Here is a 12985-nt window from a genome sequence, read left to right on the forward strand (position 1 = left end):
TAAGATATCTATATATGTTTTGATGCTTTGAAATCTTTAACTTCAAGAGTTAGGAGTATTCCTATAGGCTATCCAAAGCACAGGAGAGGGTACGCTAACTTTATTTTCTAAGAATGAAAAATAAACAGCAGTAGAATATTTAAGGTACCTAACTCTCCTCACATTTCATATCTTCAGATGATCTTATTTCCAGTTAAACAAACTATACTATTTTCAAACATGGAAAAATAATAATAAAACAAAAAAGTACAACCAGTTTTCAAAATGTATGCCTAGACCTATATTTTTGTGCATCTTCCATGTTTCAAAGTTGTTTAAATTTTAGAGAATATTTTACTACTTTAAAATTAAGGTTTTATTTAATGTAATTAATTTAATTTACTACATAATAAAATTATTTTTCTTTATAAACTATTAGTTCTTACCTAAAAACTCTTAATTCCATTTTTGTTCTCTTTAAACAATAAAAATTATTTTAAACTGTAATCCTTACTTGTGAAGAACTATTTCAACATGACTATGCTTATTTGTATTTCTTAAAATAGAAAAAAATGGGAACTGGAAATCTCCTGATTTACTCACAGTGATGTGCTGGAAGTGTTTTAGAAGACCCTTGTGAAAATCCTGATCCAATTAAATGAAAGTTTGGATGATTTTCCTGCCTGTGATACAAATTCACCCTCTGTTACTAAGCTATGACTGCCAGATACAGGAAAGAAATAAAAAATAAAGCAATCGTGGTTTTGGGATAGATTAGATTGTATCCAATCTCAAATATATCCTTCATCATTCATTATAGGAAGCTACTTTGCCTCTGCACTCCCCATCATGTTATTTAACAGACAACATTTGCTCTCAGTTTCAGATCATGGATTAAACCATGTGATATGCCATTGATTGAGTCTGTGTAATTTTCAGGATTAAGTCTGAACATTTTCAGGAAGCACATATTTTTTAAAGGGGAGTAAAAACAAGAGACTTCCTTGGGACTAGAAGCTAGGTAATGGGAAATGTGTCTGTGAGACACATTGGCAAGAGATTGATTCTCTCTATATGACGTTTCAGTCACTCCTAATGTGAGATAGAAACACTGAAAGCCCAGCCCCCTCTCTCTTCTGTTCTTTATTGCATTTCCCTGGCTCTAGCCCTGACTAGTTGGGTCTACTGAGGATGAAATCCTGCCTTCCCAGAGGCCATGCGACAGCTGAATGAAGCTGCAGCACAGCTAATGCTTCACTCAGGCAATGCATAAGTATACCAGATGCAAACTTCTGAAGAAAATCAATTTAAACAACTTAGAAGCTTGAAAGTTTATGGTTGGATAAAAAAATATAAAATGGAGAGATTTTTTTGCTGTTCCTACAGGGAATTACATTAGAAAGTACTCTATTCATGAGTCATTTTTGTTTTAACTAGCCTAGCTGAGCAGCTCGCTGCTCACTGATATTAGAGGTTGAGAAGACATGCCACGTTTGGCTACACTCAGCTGAGTATATTAGTTTATGTTTCAAATAAGGATGTCTGCCTTTTGGCTTGTAGACCAACAAGTGATACCCATGGACAAAGTGTTTAGTCTGCAAGAATTGAAATTCAGTAGTCTGTGGGAAGTCTCAGAGAAGAAAAACTGAAATATGTGAGGATACTATTAGTTAGTTGGCTTTTCCTTTCCTGCACTTTATTTCATCATATTCTCTTTCTCAAGTAGATTATTTCCTACATAAATGCCTGTAAATACTGGTTGCAGCTAATACTAGTGATATCTTGCTTTGACAGCATCAGTCTTCCAGTGTGAGCTCCTTCTCCTCAAGCTTTCCCATGATGACGCTTCTGTATCTCTCACCTACTGGTTTGATCACATTTGCATACATATTTGGCTTCATACGTATTTCCTAAAATACAAAAGCTTGTTCCTCACCTACATAAACCCTGTTTATAGCTGACATACCCTTCTGTAATTTTCAGTTTTTCATCTGTTCCTTTGATCCTTTCCATCTCCTTACCTTGTCTCTTGGCCCTATGACTGTCACACATGGTCTCCCCTGTTATAACAACTTTGACAGTGTCACACCAGAGCAGTCAGTGGTTTGTCTCTGACATCCTTTTTCACCACTGGTCATTGCCACTTGTCTCAGAGGAAAGGAAAACACGCTCTGAAGTGACCACTTAACAGGCAGTTTCTCTTTCTAAAATCCAGAAGGCAGAAGTTGGAGCATAGGTATTTATATACGAGCCAAAGTATGTTTCTTTGTAGTCTATGTTTCTTACTCACAGAAGATATATTATTTTTCTTATCGTCTGTCTCCCTTTAAAAGAAGATTTTCAGGAAATCCTTTCTCCCTTTTTCCCAGTGCTGGCAAGTTGAGGGGACTCCCCTTTGAACTGTGGCTTTATTGAATTATATTTGTCTTATCTTATTTAGATTACAGCCTATTCAGGATGTAATACATGTGGCTTTTTTAACATTATGTGTTCCCATATGTGTTCTATATAAAGTCCAGGCACCATATATAATTATTCTGAAATAATAATAATTTTTCTTCTTCGCATTTACACTTCCTTCTCCCTTTTCACACATGTTATTACACTAAGATGAAAATCTATCACTAAGTGGTTTGCTCTCCTGACCAGAGGAAATGAAGTTGCAGCAAAAGGGAACAGAAGGAATATAAAAATTATGAGGAAAGCCACCACGTTAGTTACAAAAAACTGAATCCTATTGTAAGGAGTTACAATACTGAAACTCAGACTAGAAATGCCTAGACTAAGAATGATTTTTTTTTTTTTTCTTGTCAGGAGCAACTTCTTTTTAAACAAACTCCTTGCTCTTATGAAATGAAAAGCAAGAATGTAAGTAGAATATAAAACATATCTCTGAAGTAAAGAATGTTCCTAAGAAGAAGTAGTATGTTTTATTAAACACCTAATATGGCTGAAAAAATAAATAAACAAACAAATAGGCACTCAAAGCTTTCATAGATCTAAAACAGAGAGGAGTAGTACATTTCTGTTAAGCACAGAGTTGGGAACAATTTCTTCAAGTATAATTTTATTATGCCAAACTCAACTGTTTCCAGCCTGTATTTAGTCTGCAGTTTACTGCCTCTATTTCAGACCTGAAGAAAGAGTTGCATGCTTGCTGGCTTTTTCAGATACTTTGGCTGACTTAATAACTACAAGCTTTCCATGTTTATATCTTACTTAGACTGTCGCTGTTACAAGAACACTAGTACCTTGACAAGATATGTAAGCTTTTGTGTGCAGAAAAGAATGATATATTATTAGCCAAAAATTCTGAAAAACATGATTTAACTTTTCATTTCCATTCCCAACCCTGAAGCCGGCAAAGAAAATTATTGTGCTGGTTTCTTTTGATTTGCCTTCAAGATCTTTAGCCTTCAAAGTACATTTCAGAATTTTATCTTCAAATACAAATTCTTGGGTTTTTTCTTCAGCCAGAAATCTTAACGAAACAAGTTTGTGCAATTGTTATGCCCACCTGTCCTTTATTTTTATACAATACTTTTTGAACACTTTTGAGATTGGGATAGAAATCACACAAACTTGAAGTTCAACAAGGTTTCAGAACTGGTATCTGGGATGAGTTGCTGCTGGGATAAATGCTGAAGCAGATGCTCAGCAGTTGCCTATTCCAACTGCCTATCAGCAGGTGCAGACCAGCAAGCCAAGCCTCAGAGAACCCTTAGACATCTGGGAGAGATTTGAGGGACATAAATGAGGAACTCCAGCTATTGCCACAGAGAATCTTAGAAAATAATAAGGATTCAGGTGATTGTTAGTAACAAGAATAGGACTTCTAAGCAGGACATAGGACAAAAATCCACAGAAAAGCAGACCTCATTAATTTTGCTGTTCATGAGACAATTCAGTAATGAAAATTCAGTAATGAAATCCAAGCATTTTAGTTAATGGAAGATTTATGTTTATACTGCTGCTCAAATCTGTGTGGTCACAAGTAATAGATGCCTTCAATCTTGCCTAAAACCATGATCATCTATGGACAAGAAGTTTGGTTTTGAGAATGCCTTAGGACATTCTCAACATAAGAGTTAAATCTTAAAAGTTAACATTGAGTCACCTATTCCAGACCCATAGCTGTCATTCAGTGTGTTTGTTTCCCAGCACATATATACTCTGTCAACATACTCATTGTTTTTTGTTTGCATATTGCTATAGCAAATACTTCCAGAACTATTTGTGTTAAAGTTTTGTATTTAAACTCAAGGAAGTACATGAGGTGATCCAAGTCATCCTCAGCTATCAATCTACTAAGAAAAGGAACATCTGTATTTCATGAATGTGTTTGTAGTTAACTACATTTTAAGTCCCTCTGAAACCCAGTGGATTGGAAGCACTGTTCCAAAATTGCATTTTAAATGACTAAAAGACACTATTTTGTCATTAGCTTTCTACATTTTGTTCATTATGCTTCCAAGTAGAGGGATTAATTCTTTAAACTTTATTTTATTCCAAAAATATTCATTTTCCTTTTCCCTTGAAATTTGCATAACATTTTGGGATGACTGGCAAATTAAAGGCTTTAAGTTCCCAAAAGAGTGCTTAATGTAAAGCATAGGGAAAGGTCAAAAATTTCCAAAAGTTTTCAGAGTTCTCCTACATTTTCCTCATTAGCACTCTATGGAAGGTGGGAGAATATAGCAGGGAAATATACTTACACTATCATAATATGCTTTCTTAACTTAACTAGCCACAGACAGAATACACAAATCTTTGTACTGACCTAGCATAGATTATTTTAATGTTTCATGTTATTGTTCACAAATGGAAAACATTTATATTTTTGTTGCTGAAAATTTCATTAAGATCATATTTTGGAAAAGTTTGATCTGAAATAAGTAATTTAAAAAGACATAAAAGTCACAATCAATTAGTAAAATAAGTTTTTTATCAAGGAATAATCAGGTGAATTTTGTCTTACATTTAGAATAGATTGTTCTTGCAGACATGATAACACCTGTTTTCAGAGTAAAGAAATGACACAATATTGAACCTACTAACAGTTTTAATCCCATTTATATACTAGGAGGAAGCAAAGGAGTTTTCTGGTTCTTTATGCCTATAACTATGTAGTAAATCGTGTAAATTCTGACATAGTGCCCAACTGTTATGTAAAAGAAAAAAAAATAGTAAAAATAGTAATTTGTTGTTCTTTTGTACGCATTAAAGTACTTTGAACCAGGAATCACAGACAGAAGTACATGATTTTATAATATTTACTCTAGATGACATCCAGGTTCTACATCAGCTCATTTCCAATTGCATGGTGATTAACAGAGTCAAAACTACTAAAGCAGTCATGAGTACAAAGAAACAGAATTTAATACTGGTTTTAAAAATGACCTTAAGAATTTACAAAGTTGATACTTAGTCAAAAATAATAAGTAGGGTGCAAAAGAGTTTTATTAGCTTTGGCAAAATCTGTGGGGGTATTCTGCTTGAATCGTGTTACTCTAAGTTCATTAAACAATTATCTCTCTTACTTTATTTATTTTGTCTGATAATGCTCATAGGAAGCTTTGACTTTTTATAGACAAAACAAAATTGAAACCAGACACAGTGGATATATCCTATGGGTTCATCTCCTGTCAGACAATTCACTGAATAAAGCAGATAATAATTCAGTGTTTTACAGCAGCAGTGTCTTCCCAGAAGCCATAAAGAATACTCAGCTTCTTTTGCCTTAGCTGAGAATGTGGAATGGATTTTGTTTAAGAAGATAATTTTCAAAAAGGTCAGTACACCTCTTCATTTCCATCACACTGAACTATTCGTTGCATTATTTGAAATTAAGATGTGGTCTATCGAAATTATTTCAATTTCCTCAGAGAACAAATATGTTAAATAGCTTAACAGAATATGGGAAAATAATGCTAAATATTCAGAATTATTTCTATGAAATACTAACAAATGTTTGGTGGCAAGTTTTAAAAATATGTTTAGATTGAAGCCAGAGGTACCTACTCAACAGACTAAAACAAAAACTAAGTTATTGTTAATTTAAATAAAGAACTAAATGTCTGTATAATCATTCCAAGTTTGAAAAGTGTATCTGAAATTCTTGTTCAGCAATTCAGGCTCTTACACTTCATTCTAGACCAAATATATTAGTAGACATATAGTTAGGTTCACTTTTTCCTTGTCAAGCACCCACAGCATCAGTAGTAGCAGACTTCTGATCAGGGAGAACTCAGAGTGACAGAATCCAGGTTTGAGGTGCAAACCTTACACAAATGTTACCTCTGGCTAGGCAGTGGACTCCACACAGCTGTTTCCTACAGTGACCCATATACAACAGCCAGTGCATTTTCCTCAGGCCTGGATTTCAATCTAATTTTCCTACTGTTTAACAAAATACAGGAGAGCATTTCCTACTGAGACAAATTACATTGAGAGCCTCTCTCCCAAACCACTTTTTCCATTCTAGGACAAGTGGATCCTGAGAATATACAGACACTTAGTGAGGCTCCTAGTAAGTGCATCCCAGGGAGATGGGTATGTTTTGTAGAAAAGAAAATTCAATTTTTGTACTCTAAGGAAGAACAATTGGGAGCTTAAGAGAACTTTCTGGTTTTTTCTTTGCAAAGAAATAAATTATATTGTTTAGGGCTAAATTTTTTTTTTTTAAAAAAAATCTAAAAAAAGAAAAAATACTTTTGTTTCACTTCAGGCAAAAGGAAGAACTTTTTGTGGTAGGACTTAATTATCTTCGATTTTCAAAAGACATCCTAAATAACAAAGATGCACATGACTAGGAGCATAGATGCTACAAGAAAGACATATAGCCAAACCACCTGTACGTGAGTTTAAGCAGGGATGTGAATCTCAGCCCCATAATATGTCTAAATACCCCAAACATCAAGCTTATGGGTTGCTCTATTCTCTCTTCCTTGGGTTCATCTGCTACACTAAATAGCTGAACAAGAACAGAAGATGACTGACACCAGAGTCAAAAAGTTATAGTGCTAATTTGACACACAAGCCCCAAAGTGAAGGGCTGCTCCAGTGAGTCCCAAATGGAACAGATCAGGCAGGAGATGCTCCTCCCTGAGAGGAAGTTGTTCCATGATGTGAGCACACAACTATCATTTGGGAGGACCCCTGCTACAATTTTTCTAAATGTTCAAATCACTAATTTAAAAAACAACCTCTCAAAATCTCACCTGGGTCTTGTAATATAATATTTACATCTTTTAGTTAGAAAGTTTCTTTAATAACATCAGTCTTTCTCATGGTGCTCTGCTACAGGTTATTAGCATAATTAAGCTAAATCATTGCATAAAATTTATTGAATTTTACATGTAAGGAATACCTTACATGATTATATTAATAGCCATTGGAAGACCACATGAGTCTTATCAGTATACATCAATGATGTTAAATTGAAGCAGAGTAGGCACAAGTATATAGCCATGTGTCAACACAACACTTGAAACTGATGTTATCCAGTAATGTTTACATAGGGAAGACTGTGCTGAGTAAAACACATTTAAAACACAACTGTGCTCCAACAAAAAAATGTGTAATTTTACATCCAAAAATATTCCCCAAAATAAAGAAGATGCTTCCATGTGCAGTAACATCTTCTCTGGTGCCCAGTCTAGTGATCCCAAGTGAAACAAATATTGTTTCAGTTTTGATTAGATTATACTACTGAAATGCACACTGTAGATTAAGCCTTGGTAAGGACCAGAATAATTTCATGAGCATGTTTTCATAAAACTGAATATGGTCTCTCACTACTTTGATATAATGTCTATCTCCACTGGACATGCTGGATTTAGATCTCAGGAGAAGCAGAGAACATGCTGGCTCTTTTTATAACACTGATGAAAGTGACAATTATCTGAGTAACAGTTGCAGTCAGAGTGACTTTTTATTAAACTAGTGTGACATGTCATTCTTTATCACAGAAGGGTAGGTCTCCATGAAAGGCATTACTCACACAATATCTTAATACACATTCCGGTCACCAAAAATCATTTCCTTAGATCCAAATTACTTGGTAAATGTCTAAAAGAAACAAATTACTTCCATGTCATCTATCCCAGTCCCTTGAAGTAAATTATTTTTTTCAGATGTAAGCAACTTATAACTCATGACTTTGAAGTATACTATCATAAGAAATGTATTTGTGACTATATGTTACAGAATTACTCATGTCTGAAGTGTGCCTTTTTTTTACCCTTGTATTCAAAACTCATTCTCATAAGCTTATTCATGCAATATAACAGTTCAACACCACCACCACTCCCAACTTATCTTGTTTGTTTACAGTACAGAAGCAACATGACTTTGATCTTTTCTAAGGACATTCATTCCCTAGTTTTTACCTTCATTTTTGCAGGAAGGACCATACTGATATTTCAAGGCACTTTATAAAATTCTTCATGCTACTGGCAGGGAAAGAACATGAAGTTGTTTCTGCAGAAAAAATTATGGGACATACCTCCAGCTAGTTAGCTAGATGGATGGATGTACTACAGATAGTAGGCTCTATTATGAAGGCTCTCCTCCTTCCACAAAACTTTCTGTATTCCTTTCCTATTCCCAGGTTATCTTCAAAATGCCTCCCCATATTCGTTGAACCAATAATTCCTTCCCTCAGAACTGTTTCACTAAACCACAATGGGAGGCAGAAGCTGTGAAGAGTGTTCTGAACAGCCCCTACTGCTCTGCTAAGCAGAAGCAAGTAAACTAGAATAACCCATATGTTAACAGTAAAACCTTCTCAGCTCTGAAAACAAGGCAGCCCTGTGCAAACTGCCATTTGAGAATGTCCCATTACACCCAACTGCTTGGGCATTATATGTGGAATATTTGAGTCAGATCAAAACTACACTAAAATTTAGTGATTGAAGATCTTGTGCCACAAGACTGCATTCACACACAGGCCATGGCTCTGTTCAGTGTGCTAGTACAGGTATGGCCTAGGAGTAGAGAAAGAAGGAATTGAGTCAAATAGCAGTAGGATCCCCATCCACTGGATCCCTCCTGTGCAAAACAGGGAAACACAAAAACTCTCATTGGAAGGAAGACTCAGGTTCTTATTATAAAATTCAATTAGCTAATTATCAGAAGCAGTTGTATATCTTTGCCCTTGGGGGTCCTTCATAGCCAAACTATTTGGGGGTAATAATAGTGAAGATGAAAATTTATGTCCATATGAGATCAATCAACAATCATACTTTTAAGGTTTACATATCTAACCATACATACATTAAGTGTAATATTTTGTTGCTTTGTATTTCTTCAAGTTACTGTTTGTGACCAAAAAATAGATAACTTGAATATAGCTCAAGCCAAAATCAATGGAGAAAACCTCTTACTGTCATAAAGCCACAGGCCTGTTGGTAGCTAGGAATCTCTAGCTAGCATGCGTATGTACATTTTCCACATGGCTATAAAGGTTTCCCAATTTTCAATTCCTGTCAAAATTACAAATCACTATCTGAAAACCTGAGGAGTTTTTTAATTCCTGTGAACAACAGCAACATCTTTCTAAATCTCCCTAACAGAAGTTAGGTGAAGTTAGTTTCAATGGTCATTTCAGTACTTGACATCCTGTGAATCCAGGGAGCTGCATCATATGCTTGCAGTGGAATATACTTTTTAGCTCCCAACAATCTCTTTTTTTTAGTCTAAAGGAAAAGATTTAGTATGAATGAAGATGCAGAAAGTGAGCTTTTGACAAACTCATTTAATGTGGAATAGTCACAGAAAGAGCAGTGGTACCATCTTCAGACCTGTTTGATAGTATTTGAGTTCTCTCTTAAAGAACACAGTAATACAACAAAAGTGTGAAGATTTTGTGGCCATATCAATGCATAACATAGCTTAAATACTTATAATCCTGAAAATTATTTTAAATTAATTCAGAATAGCTAGTTTTAACAAAACCGAGAATTATGAAAGACATTGTTTCCACAATATGAGCATTCAAATTATGAGTAAATTTATTCTTTCTGTCAAGAACGTTCTCCTCAGCCAAGCCATATGGTTTATGTAATGTTTGTTTTTAAAAAAAACACATCTGAAGTTGTTTTCCACTAAAATAGTGGAACAATAATCATGAAGCTTACACAAACAATTTAAAATGTGTCTTGTGCATTTTTATGCAGTCAGCCTCTCATTTGAAAGTGATGAACATAACAGCCTAACATGACTGGAAGGGGTTGGGGCTCTGTCTGTAGTTGTTTGATTCTTCAAGTGTTTGGGGAGAAGAAAGAATCTGCACACTCTTTGTAAAGACAAAACTGCAACAGAGAAATTTCCATCATGAATTAATGTTCCAAAAGGGAACACTACAACAGCTTGAGGTTTTGCCTCTTTGCTCAGGTCAAACACAGTGTTAACTGTAGTGAGGACCTATTTTGAAGAAGAAAAAAAAAGTGCAAGTTAGTATTGCTACTGAAACAATACGGAAGAAAAAAAATGTCTGAGTTTAGAGGCAGGAAAGGTGGGCAGAAAGAATGATAACATAACTGAAAACTGGAACTGAAACTTTCACAAGATAAATTAAAATAAGACTTAAAACAAATGGAGACCATAAAAGGAATTAGGAGACTACTTTCTAAAACAGGAGCTGGACACTTTGCAAGTAAAATTTAAGAGTAAGTAACATCTGGAAGTATTCAGAATGAACTGAAAGATGGTACCAAGAAATAAAATCTTTGTTGGAATGGTAGCTCTTGTTATGAATAATTCAAGTAGATCTAGATGCCCAAATACACAACGTGCAGTCTGCAGGACTTGCAAGGACTGGTGAGGTGAAAACATTAGGTGACCAGCAACCCGATTGTCACAAACTGGAAGGTCTTCCAGGAAATGGTTGGGACCTATGTCCAAACTAGCGCTTACTCACAGAGATGAATTGTAGGAAGTATATCAAAAAGGGTAAGGAACATCACGCCTAGAAGGAAATGAAAGACTTATAGTCCAAAGAGGTGTTCAGTTGTCTTTTAGGTAAGCAGAAGACATGGATCACCAGACTTGTTATACTAGTTAAAATTTACTGAGGCTCAGAGAAAAGTCAGATTATTCCAGATAACATAACGTAAATGCCCACTAGCACTGTATCCAGAAGTACTTCCAGAGAAAGTTCTGGTAACCATCTCTGTGGTCTGGCTCTCAGTGTGCTGCATAATTTAAGCCATGGAAGAGCATAAATTATCCTGCTCTGGCATCATACCATATTGGCACTATGGAGCTAGCCATCAATTTAACCCAACAGCTTTAACGAGAACAGAAAAAGAAGAAACCCCAACAGAAATGGAAATGGTTTTGTAGATGTGCTTCTCAGGCACACAGAAATGCTAATGATGACTTCTGAGATAAATTGGCAGCAGACTTGTTTTAAGCATTGAACTGGTGTTGGATTCTTAGATGTTAATTAGGAACATGAGATTAAGAGGGTGTGGAATTCACTGCTGAATGTCATTATTGCCTCAAAGAACCAAAAGAAAAACCAGCCGCTGGTCAGGAAGATAGGAGATGGTTGCCATAAAGCTTAGAATTTCAGCTGTGAGTCTAACATATACAAGTGATCCTAATCTAGCTCATGGCATTATGAATGATTTAAAAAGTGATAGCTTGTTTTCATCAGAGAAAGGAAAATAGCAATACTGTAGCAATAAAGGCATGCAGTACAATTAAATACTGACATACAAGATAAAAAAGCTGGCTAGGAGAAGGAATGTTGTGGGCTAGCCAAGGCATGCAATTTCAAATACCTATTGAGAGTCTTTCTCGAATGACAGAAAGCAAGAAAATAATTTTAAAGGTCTGAGGAAGCCCCCAATAGACCTGACCCCCAAGAAGTCCCCCTAGGAAAATGATAGTGAATATCAGGCTGTCGAGTGCAGAATAACTTCTGTGAAATTCATGGGAATTATTAAACTAGACATGCTAAAAGGCTAGAGAATAAGGAATCCAATACTCCAGCACTTAATTTGGCAAAAATGGAGACAGTAACTGGGAAAGGTGTGTTTATCCAAAACTGAAAAGCTGGAAATTGAGCAAGAAGACTTGATAGCCAAGTTAGCACATGAGCTAATAATTTACTTGGATTTGATTATTGCTAATCACTGCCTAATAAATGCCAGAAACTCTGTCTTAGAGAGAAAGCTTGTGGAAACCCCCCTTCTAATAGCAGAACAGGTTTGCAGATGGTAAGAGGTTTTTGTAACTATATTCTCCTTTTAGAGGTCAAAACTCTAATATTGTGTTACATTCACTCCTCAGGCAAGGAAATATGAAAAATGTTTGAAACCTGCTTCAGGGTGATCTTAGCTGTTGTTAAAGAAATTACTTGTTGATCCACTTTAAATATTTCTGATAAGCAACAAACAGTATAATGGAAAATCCATCTCAAATTGTGAAAGAACAGACATAGTAGATACTGATAAGAAAAGGATGGAAGGATGAACTCACAGGGTTTCATCTGAATTTCTCACAATTAGTATTGAAGGTACAAAGCTGAAATGGCCCAAGAGATTTCATAGTCAAAAATGAGTTCTTAGAAGCAAAGGCACAAATTACACTGCACAGCATAAGACTAATAACAAAACTGAACAATACCAGTAAGCACATATGCCACTAAGGAAGAAGATGGCATAACCAATCTGGCATAACAATAAATCTGCATAAAAGGTTATGTATTCATTAGCTATTTTACATACTAAAGAAAATGTAACTTTATGTTCCAGAGTGCAGATTGGATGCCAGTGGAAATTAAGCCAAAAGAACAAGGAGAAAAAGTTAGTAACACTATTACTGTAGTATCACTGACTTTGTGGCAATTTATGTATGGATGGAGTTGTATATCTCCTACTTTCAAAATATTTATGACTACTTTATCTCTCTCTTAACCTGTTCCTTCTTTTGTTGTCTGGAAAATATATTGAACAGGAATTGAATACTTCCATGTAAGCTGAAGGCACCAGCATGA

At 35.2% G+C, this 12985-nt stretch overlaps 1 protein-coding gene across 1 annotated transcript in view; it reads right to left on the reverse strand.

Moving 5' to 3' along the window:
* The window catches only part of ANGPT1 (angiopoietin 1), a 171588-nt gene that overhangs the window by 40923 nt on the left and 117680 nt on the right, over positions 1-12985 (reverse strand). The window lies entirely within an intron of this gene.

The sequence above is a fragment of the Strix uralensis genome, chromosome 1, assembly GCF_047716275.1.
Source record: "Strix uralensis isolate ZFMK-TIS-50842 chromosome 1, bStrUra1, whole genome shotgun sequence".
Classification (NCBI taxonomy): Eukaryota; Metazoa; Chordata; class Aves; order Strigiformes; family Strigidae; genus Strix; species Strix uralensis.